Here is a 9695-nt window from a genome sequence, read left to right on the forward strand (position 1 = left end):
ATTTATTTCTTTACATTACATACGATTGTTTTGTTATATTTTCTTGTTTTTTATGTTACAGTTTTATCATCTATGGATATTATTTGTATGCTATTAATTGCTTTATACTTGTAGTAGTATAATAGCCATCCATCTCACTTCGAATTTGTATTTCATCATTATTTTCTTATGATTGTACTTTGCTCAAAGCATGTATTGCTGATACTGCGAATAAATAATCCGTAAAAACAATACAGATACAAGATCAATATCTATGTTAAAGTAAAATAAACATAAAATGGTTATAGAGATATTGATTTTTCCAACCGATATCCTTTAGAGAAATTACAAAAAAAAGATGCTTTAGCTTGGTTAAACAAGGAGAAATATTACATTAACGATGTTCACACCTAATCTTTACATAAATTGATAACGTCATACTTTTTTTAACTAAATGTGTATACACACAAGAATTCTAATCTTAACATAAATTGATAACGTCATGATTTTTTAACTTCATGTGTATACACACAAAAATTTCTCAGCAACCTCATACATTGTATAGTTTGATTCCTTGCAGATGTAAACATCGTTTTGAAAAATGCATTCGTAATAAAATGTTATGCTTTTTAATGGTATTTTTGTTTTGTTTATTTGATGGTGTCCATCCAAGCCGAAGCTATAATAAGTATGAAACCAATGAGACTTCCGCTCTAAATTGCGTGCTTTCAAACAGCGCGGCAACGTTTGTTGTTACATTCGTTTTGAAGCTGTGCGTGTGGATGTTTCGGACATACATGTGCATCGGTGTGCGCCGCAAACTTTTCCAAGCACACACTTATTATTACACATCAATCATTGAAGCATTAAATATGGCGATTTCTTTAATGAGGAAAATGAACTTTGTGCAATATCGAAAAATCGTTTTAACATGATCAGAAATAACAATTAACAAAAGAAGATAACTATAAACACAAGAAAATATCACACAATATTCTAAACGGCAAAAAAACAACAGATGTACTAATGATAACAAACAACTTCATTAATGAATAGTAATTCTATTTGTCTAACGCATGAAAAGTCCTTCTTACAATAAATGTGATAACAAATTAATCGCATTTACTATACAAACTTATGATTATATTGAAGCACGAAATGTTGTTGATTTTAATACAAACTCATATGGAGACCATTTAATACAGTTCTTTAAAGTAACTATTATTGAATAAAATAGCAAAATAGTGTAGGAAACAACAGTGTCATAGATCTTAGATCTCCAACTGTAGACTTAGGGAAACTATTCTGAACAACTTTTTGATGTTTCCAAAACCTATTTCGAGCTTGGTCGAGATATGATAAGAACAGATGTTCAGAGCAAGTTTCGCGATAATTGGGAAAAGACAGAGTGTTCAAAATGTTTCGCTATGTCCATGTGAGGAATCTTGCGCATACTAGTGTACACGTTTTTTTCAACCGACCTCAACCATTTTCGTACGCGGCAGAATTAAAATGAAAACAGTGATCCCAAGGCTGGCGCCACTTCTGATCACATGGTCATGATAATTGGACAGAAGGCAACCTTTCGAACAAACATGAAAAATACTAAACACATGGATCATGCGATTACAGAGAGATTTTCTTCATGTTTTCACTATATGTATATTTGAAAAATAAGTCAGAGGGTGGTCAATGATGAAACCAGTGGCATGAATTGAATAAGTTTGGTAAAGGATCACCAAACGATTACCAATACAAATACAAATTATCTGTTAATTGCGGTTTAAAAAGATAAAATGTTTGTAATGTGCACTATTCACATACAAAGAAAAAACGAGTTAACCCACGGGTGGGTCCAATTTTGACCCCTGGGACATTTGATTTGAACAAAATTGGTAGGTGGCAGGCCATTCGATGTTACATGTGAACTACAAAACCTCTTGAGCTCGCGGTTTCACAAGAGAAGAGTTTATTTAAAGCTTTTACAGGACACATAACGGAAACAAGTAACCGCCAGGGCACAGCCATGTTTTGCAAAAATGTCAGGATTTGAACAAACTTGGTAGATACCAACATACGATGTAACGTGTTAAATTACAAATCCCATTGGTTTGGAGAGACGAAGAAGAAACGTTAGCTTCTTTCGTACCATAAAATGTTCAAAGTGCATGTTCAGTGGTTAATACTTATATAAATAGAAAACTGTTGGACCCCATGTAAAATAATGTCTATCAATATATCGGAAGGTATCGCTAGTTTTCTGCCTGGTTATATTTTAAAGACCTTTCCACTCGCGCTACGTTGAGCAGCGTTTAAATATTTGTTTTTCACAACCGCATCACTGAAAATGACAACACACGTGTGCAGATACAAATTGTCTGATCCATAATAACACATACAATATTATCACAGTTAACATGCATTTGAGGTAAGCTCTTAAATACACTGTCAAATGAAACAAAGATCGTTTCTGACATGTTTCATCACACATTTATATCTTTGCTTTGTTCTTCAAGACAGCATCGCTGCAAAGAAGCAACATGAAATGTATTCACTGACAAATTAACGTAAGTTTAAAAATATTAGACATACAAATAAGCGACGTCATGCAAAGATGGATCTTATTTCATAAGGGACCATCATAGCTCCAGACTAGCCTGTCCATTTGCGAATTCTGGTGAGGAGCTACCCAGTCCGATAAAGAAACCACGAAACAGTACGTGAGTTTTTAGCGAAAGATGTACCTCCTGTCAGACTGCACGAACACGCTTGCTGGGCAGGAGCTACGCTGTCTGTTTGTATGGCATTAGTCATTTTTTCGCATGATGCCGCTCAAATAATCTTAACTATTTGCCTTTTCTTCTTCTTATTTTGTAAAACTGATTTACAATCTATGTATAATAAATTAATAATACAACTTCGCTATTGTTGGACATATTTGCATGATTTGTAAGTTGAATTTGACTAAAAGCCTTACCCGGTAATCATGTTAATGTTTTCTTTCCCTTAATAAGATGAATTGGTTTTGTAGGAAAATGGTGACATGTAACTAAACATCTAGTGCAATTATTAATGATATTATATGATTGCAAACTTACATTCCAATATACGATGGGGGTTTGGCAGTTGTGGTCTGAAAAAGAAGGAATTCGATATGAAATATAGATTTGTCCCTATAAGAATTATTAAAGGAAATATGAAACTACAGGAGCATTTTCAGGAAATAAATAATGTTTGATAATTATTGAAGGCAATTGAAAATGTTGCTTTACAATACATGGCCATATATACAACACAAACATCAGCCATAAATCAGTTAATAAAACTGGGACGCTTCAATAGAAAGCATTAGAAGTTTAAAACCGAGTGATGGATACTCTTACCTCACACTTAGCCAATAACAGAGCACACGTGTGCAAATATGCATTAAACTCATTACCAACATATTACATATATGTTACAATACTTCAGCAGAGTTTGCGTTTGTTTTAATTTCAGATTACAAGATAAAGTGATTCTAAACTCAAGCATTGCTGTTTGTTTTGTTTGTTTTCTGACAGAAACAAAAACTCGAACGAAGAGAATAAATAATAATTTTAGAGTACCTTGTTACGTATAATACACTGTTAATCAACCATTTAGTTCATACAACCACTTTTCATACTATATTACCCGCGTCATGCGGAAATGGATATAATGCCATATACGGCCACAGTAGCTCCAGACCAGCCTGTGCATTCGGGAGTAAGTCAGGAGCTACCCTGTCTGTTAATGAGACCACGAAACTTTGCGTGACTTTATAGAAGACAGTGCAGCACATGTACAGATTGGTCGCATATGACATGAGACTCGTTTGTTCATGACGAGGTTTGTGTTGTTCATATCCTTCAATAATTAGAAAGCGATGAAAATTAGTTTGGCTTTACGGTACCTAGCATTATAGCATCTATGTACCTCTATTTTTTCCGGATTACTGGGGGCAGATTCTTAGACGCTGGTCTGTGAGGTTTAGAGAAATATTGTGTTTTCATTGAGTTAAGTTTAAAGTTAGTAGAAATAACAGGCTAGTAGTGAACAGACTGACAATAAGTTGGAACGACATGTGAAATAAAATAGACCTATTCATAAAGATAATATTAAGTGAAAAATTAAAAAAATATATTTATTGAATTCAGGCTTCTGATTTACCTTTTGAATAATATAACTAAAGATGCAACACGACTTATGTTTAAAAGATTTTCTTAGTGAAGAAATACATGGTTGTATATTCAAGCAGATGGATATATTCAAAGAAATATATTACTCTTACCAGACAAAACATTTGCAAACGGGAAAAGGAAGTTATGCGGTCGTTTTCACGCGAGAGAGAAATTTCTATTGATTAGATATGGCCTCTTTTTGTAAGTTGTTAAGTTTTTAATAAAATTGTGTTACTTGTTCAGTCAAGTCAATTGTAGAAAATATCCATCAAGACCATGATCATTCTAGTTTATTTTTAAAAATGCATCACATGCGGTCATCAATGTTAACAAATTAAACTCAGAATAGCTTGTGTAATTGAAAAATTCACGCATTTCATATTGTTGACAATTCGATAACATTCAGAGTCACAGGTGTTGGGCGCGTGGCCAAGTCACTTTAGTACTATCAATTTGTCATAAAACAACATTTATCATATTGACAAGAAAAGAAAAATCTGAAAAAAATAAAATAATAAATATATATTATTTCAGAAAAAAAATCTGATATAATCTGATATAATATGTATAATAAATATAAATTATATCAGATTTTTTTTCAGAATTTTTTTCTTGTCAATATGATAAAAAAATGCCCAACACCTGTGTTCAGAGTGACCTGAATTACGACATTATCCGTAAAATATTAACTTAATAGAACATTATACACTTAAATTAAGTGTTGTAAGTAGATTAAAATAAAAATGCATAATATTATAATGTTTAGCAAGTAGAACAAACCAACAACAATATAGTGTTGACAGTCAAAATAATACAATAAATATAAAATATGTATGCAATTAAAATACGCACGTGTCAAATAAAGCTGATGCCGGAGACAATTTTAGAAATCAGACTGATCGAGTCAATAATAGTATCAATCTTTTCGAAACAGCCCTGAAACAAACAAAAATGAATTTATTAAGAGAAAGATGTTTCATGATTTCTACAAATTTATCATGAACTTATTTCCTATATACAAGAAAACCATATTTGCGACAAACACGTCACAGTCGTAATTGTTCGCATCGTGGATCATCTATGTCATTCACATCAGATGATAAACGGACTTCATTGCATACTCATAGGCATAGTTACACTAAATAGTATGTTTTAATATATGACATCTGTAACAGATTGCGGCATAATATTTCTTCGGTACATATTCAAAAAGTTATTGCTCTTTCTTTTTTTTGGATTGGAATAGGATTAATATCATTATTCATTAACTGTTGGAGGATAAAGGAAATCAACGAGCAAGAAAACAGCGAAAACAAACCGTGGCATAGTAGTCCTGTGGAGTGTCAGTGCATGTCACGTGCGTCGTGCTAGACTGGGAGGAAGTGTCATCAGCACCCTTGCAGCACGAGGCTTGTACCTTGGTAGAACTGTAAACATTTCAAAAATTTAAACGGTTCATTATATGGATATTTGAGTCTCGTTGTGGTGAAAGAGGGCTTAATGCATGAGCGTAAAGTGTGATCGAGGGCTTCATGCATGAGCGTAAAGTGTGATCCCAACTGAGCCCAGGCTAATCAGCGAATACACTTTGAGCTTTTATAGAATTAACGTTTGAACGATTTCTCTTCTAAACGAGAATCAAGGTAAGGCGTAAAGTGTAATCTGGCTAATCTGAGATGCCACTTAACGAACATGCATTACACCAAATGATCACAGAACGCGGCTGATTTATTACAGTAACTTGCGTGTTTGTGGGTGAAACTGTACGGACAGGTGAGGGCTATACAGAGACCACGTGTTGCATCCTTGCCTCCAGACATCAAGTGTATCGGCGATGGAGAAGAAAAAAAAATGTATTACCATAAATTGCGTTAATTGAAAAAGCCATTACAAATAAAATTTCGCGCGTTTTGTTTGCTATTATTATTATTTCACCAGAAAAACGCCTGCCGAGTTTGTGACGAAATGACGTCGTCAACTTGAAACGTGGTTAATCAGTCAACAACTTTAAGACCCCCCCCAAAAAAAAAAACAATAAAAAAAACTACATATTAGATGAAAGTAGGATCTCTGTTAAATGTGATACGAAAAAGATTAAAATATTAGACACTTGTAATTTCATAGCATGCGCTACTAAAGCCTTCGGTACGTTTATTATAAGATGATAAAAATCGTAATAAATGTTCTTACATTGGCTTTGTTGCCAACGATGCGATGCCAACCATATCTGCATATGAGGAGACACCACAACACTGTACCTGTTATAGTTAATGTGCAGATCTATTAATACATATTTTCCGCATGCAATGGCTGATGCTTATGCTTTTGCTGCATGCGTGAGCTATAATGTATGTTTTTGGTAATGCTAACTTGAAGAAGGATAAATACACACCAGCAGTTATATTACTAGTACTATCAAGTATTATTCTACGACTCTCCAACATGTAAATACTGCTGTGTATCCAAGTATCATAAGTATGTGTCTCATGGAATGAATTGTGTTACTTTTGTTTAGTAGAAAGTATTACTATTACTGTATAACAATTCTTCATATGTAGACCTAATATATGTACAATATAGTATATTTGATATATTGTTGAAAATAGCGAGCTTCATCACAATTTGACGTTAAGACACATATTTAATACATACATATATACCATCGATAATTGTTGAAACAGAACAGCAATATTTATTAGTTTATGTATGTATTATTGCAATTTAACGTATTATTACTTTGTATACTCATGACCATTTACTGTAAAAACACTGCACGCTTACATTTTTCGAAAATCATGAATGTATTTAACAATATTGCGCACACGTTATCAATAGCAAAAAAGTCGCGTTTTTCAAGTTTACCTTGAGGAACATCTTGTTGAAGACGACGGAGGTGCTGTCGGTTTGCAATCGGTCCGGTGTAAGTTGTTTGTTTCGACTAAGCAGAGATCCGATAGTTTTTGTTTTTGCTTTTAATTTGAGCTTTTTTTCATTTTCGTTGCATCCAATGATATTCGCCAAAAAAAATCATAAAGAAATATATGCTGCCAAGCGATTTGAATGATGTCTGATATTGAACATCCGTATTAAAGAGGTCAATAAGTAGTGTATTGTTTAAAAAACAATAACGAAAAGCGACCACTCTGCCAGATTGGAAATGCTAATGGAAACAAAGAGCGAACTGTGGCCTTAAGATCATAACAATAATTTACACTTTTAATCATTGTTCACCATCGTATACCATATTATACTTAAAAGTTTATCCCATACACAATGGAAATGCAATCGGTCAGTTTATGTCGCAATAAACAACACACACAATGAAAAAAAAAACACATCCCGTAACTCTTGATTTGGTTAGCATTCCAACAATGACACCTTGTACTACGATGACACGAATGGTGACAACCAAGTACTGAAATAATATTTGAGGTCAATGTAAATGTAACAGAACAAAAGTCAACCGTAGCGCATACAACCATGTAAGTTACAACAAAGAATTTATACAGCACTATGAATGTCATTTATTGGTCAATAAAAACGATTGAATAATAAAATACATTATGTGTTGACTAAGTGATCAGGGATTAACTTTTATTGTTAGTCCCCGCGAGTTCGAGCCATAGGGTTATAACATACTATAATGAAATGAGACCAAGAGGTCACTGCGCTCGAGTTTTACTCATCACTTAGTATTACGAATCGCCAGATATTTACTCACAATAATCAGACAGGGTTTGATCTTCTTCCAAGCGCTCCAAACACCGACACGAACAAGAGGATGCCGCCGGCAACGATGAAGAGAATAGTGACCGCGAACAGGAAGTAGCCGAACTGAGATCTGTCGTCACTGATCGAGGCTAAGAGGAACTTGACATCCGAGCCCATCAGGCCGCTCAGTCTCAGCAACCAGAGACCCGTAATCAACAGCGCCAGGCCGCTCAGCTGTGCGATAATTTTATAGAGAACGCTGGGGTATACGTCAATATAGATTTGTTAGAGTTTTAATGACGGTTAAATCTTATCAAAGTATTACACATCAGCCATGGTAGTGCATGCCTTTTGATATAATGATATTTCGTTAACAAAATTGCCGTTCGGGAACAATGTCACATTGTGATAAGAAGACGTATTTACTACCTCGTGCTTAATATCATTATATTTTACATAAATATATGTTATTATATTGCCTTTATCAAAAAATATAACAACAGTTTTGCACGTTTTCATAGATATTTATGCAATCTACGCTGGAGTCCATAAATCCAGATGATATTGAACGCAAAATTTTGAATTTTGAAAACGATTGGTACAGTATAGAATGTATACATGTAGTGTTGCTGTTAATAAAGGATTATGAAAATACCATTAGTATGTAAACAGTTTTTTGTATTCTGAATATTGTTAAAAAATTGTAAGACAAAAAGCATAATTCACAATGTTTATAAACAAGCTTTAAACGATTGTGAAAAAGGTTACACAAATTGGGTCTTAAATATCTAGAAAATATTACATAATTATGGATTTGGCTAGATATTTGAAAATCCAAACGTTTATTTAATCAAATACAATTTAGTTCAAATGTATGCTTCGTGGCAATTAAGGCAAGTGTGGTATGTTAAAATGAATAACAGTTCTGCGCGAGATATGTGTAAAGTTTTTAAAACCTCTAGACTTACTTTCGCGAATGCAGGATTAAGAGTGTCTGCACACCCTTTGAAAATCCAAATTGGTACATATGCTAAGAATAACATTCCACGAAATGAACATTAGTGCATATGCTAAGAATAACATTCCACGAAATGAACATTAGTGCATATGCTAAGAATAACATTCCACGAAATGAACATTAGTGCATATGCTAAGAATAACATTCCACGAAATGAACATTAGTGCATATGCTGTGATGACAATGATGCTATAGACGAATACCATTTTATATGTGTATATGTCCTTGTTGCATTGGCTTAAGACACGTATGATATATCAATATAGCAAACGTATACTTTATATTTACCCATACAGATATATAGTCATGAGCTTCAGGTGACAAATCAGTTTTTTCTAATGAATGAATATTTAGCAAAGAAGTTTTTTTTTTAAGAAATATGATCCTAAATACTACTGTTGAGATAAATTTAATGACCGCCTCGATAAACCCTAAGTGTTTCCAACAATTGTGTTTAATTTTATTCTAAACTGACTATATTATGTTTGTAAACTGACTATATTATGTTATGTTGGTATACCTATTTACGCGACTTAAAAATAATGTTTATAATTATGTTAGCAGACAATGGTCTGTTGAACAAGTATTTGATAACTCTATGACTGTCTGTTTATTTACATACTGAGACCGTACTTACGAACAACAGAAAGTTGATGGCTAGCAAGAAAAGCTTCGGACTATTCCGTGAAAACGACATGGTTACCGGTCCTGAAAATGAAGGAAAACTATGTGTTATACAATATTTAATTCACAACATATTGAAAGAAGGCATGTCGCGGTAAACCTGG

General features: G+C 33.5%; 1 long non-coding RNA gene across 1 annotated transcript; it reads right to left on the minus strand.

The window, feature by feature from the left end:
* Positions 1 to 1024: 1024 nt before the first annotated feature.
* LOC127860661 (uncharacterized) lies at positions 1025 to 6438 on the minus strand. Its single transcript, XR_008039879.1, has 5 exons — positions 6369 to 6438; positions 5497 to 5605; positions 5031 to 5114; positions 3078 to 3112; positions 1025 to 2504 (listed from the first exon to the last, which is right to left on the minus strand). It is a non-coding gene; the product is annotated as an uncharacterized LOC127860661 (long non-coding RNA).
* Positions 6439 to 9695: the final 3257 nt, after the last annotated feature.

The sequence above is a fragment of the Dreissena polymorpha genome, chromosome 15, assembly GCF_020536995.1.
Source record: "Dreissena polymorpha isolate Duluth1 chromosome 15, UMN_Dpol_1.0, whole genome shotgun sequence".
NCBI classification, from domain to species: domain Eukaryota; kingdom Metazoa; phylum Mollusca; class Bivalvia; order Myida; family Dreissenidae; genus Dreissena; species Dreissena polymorpha.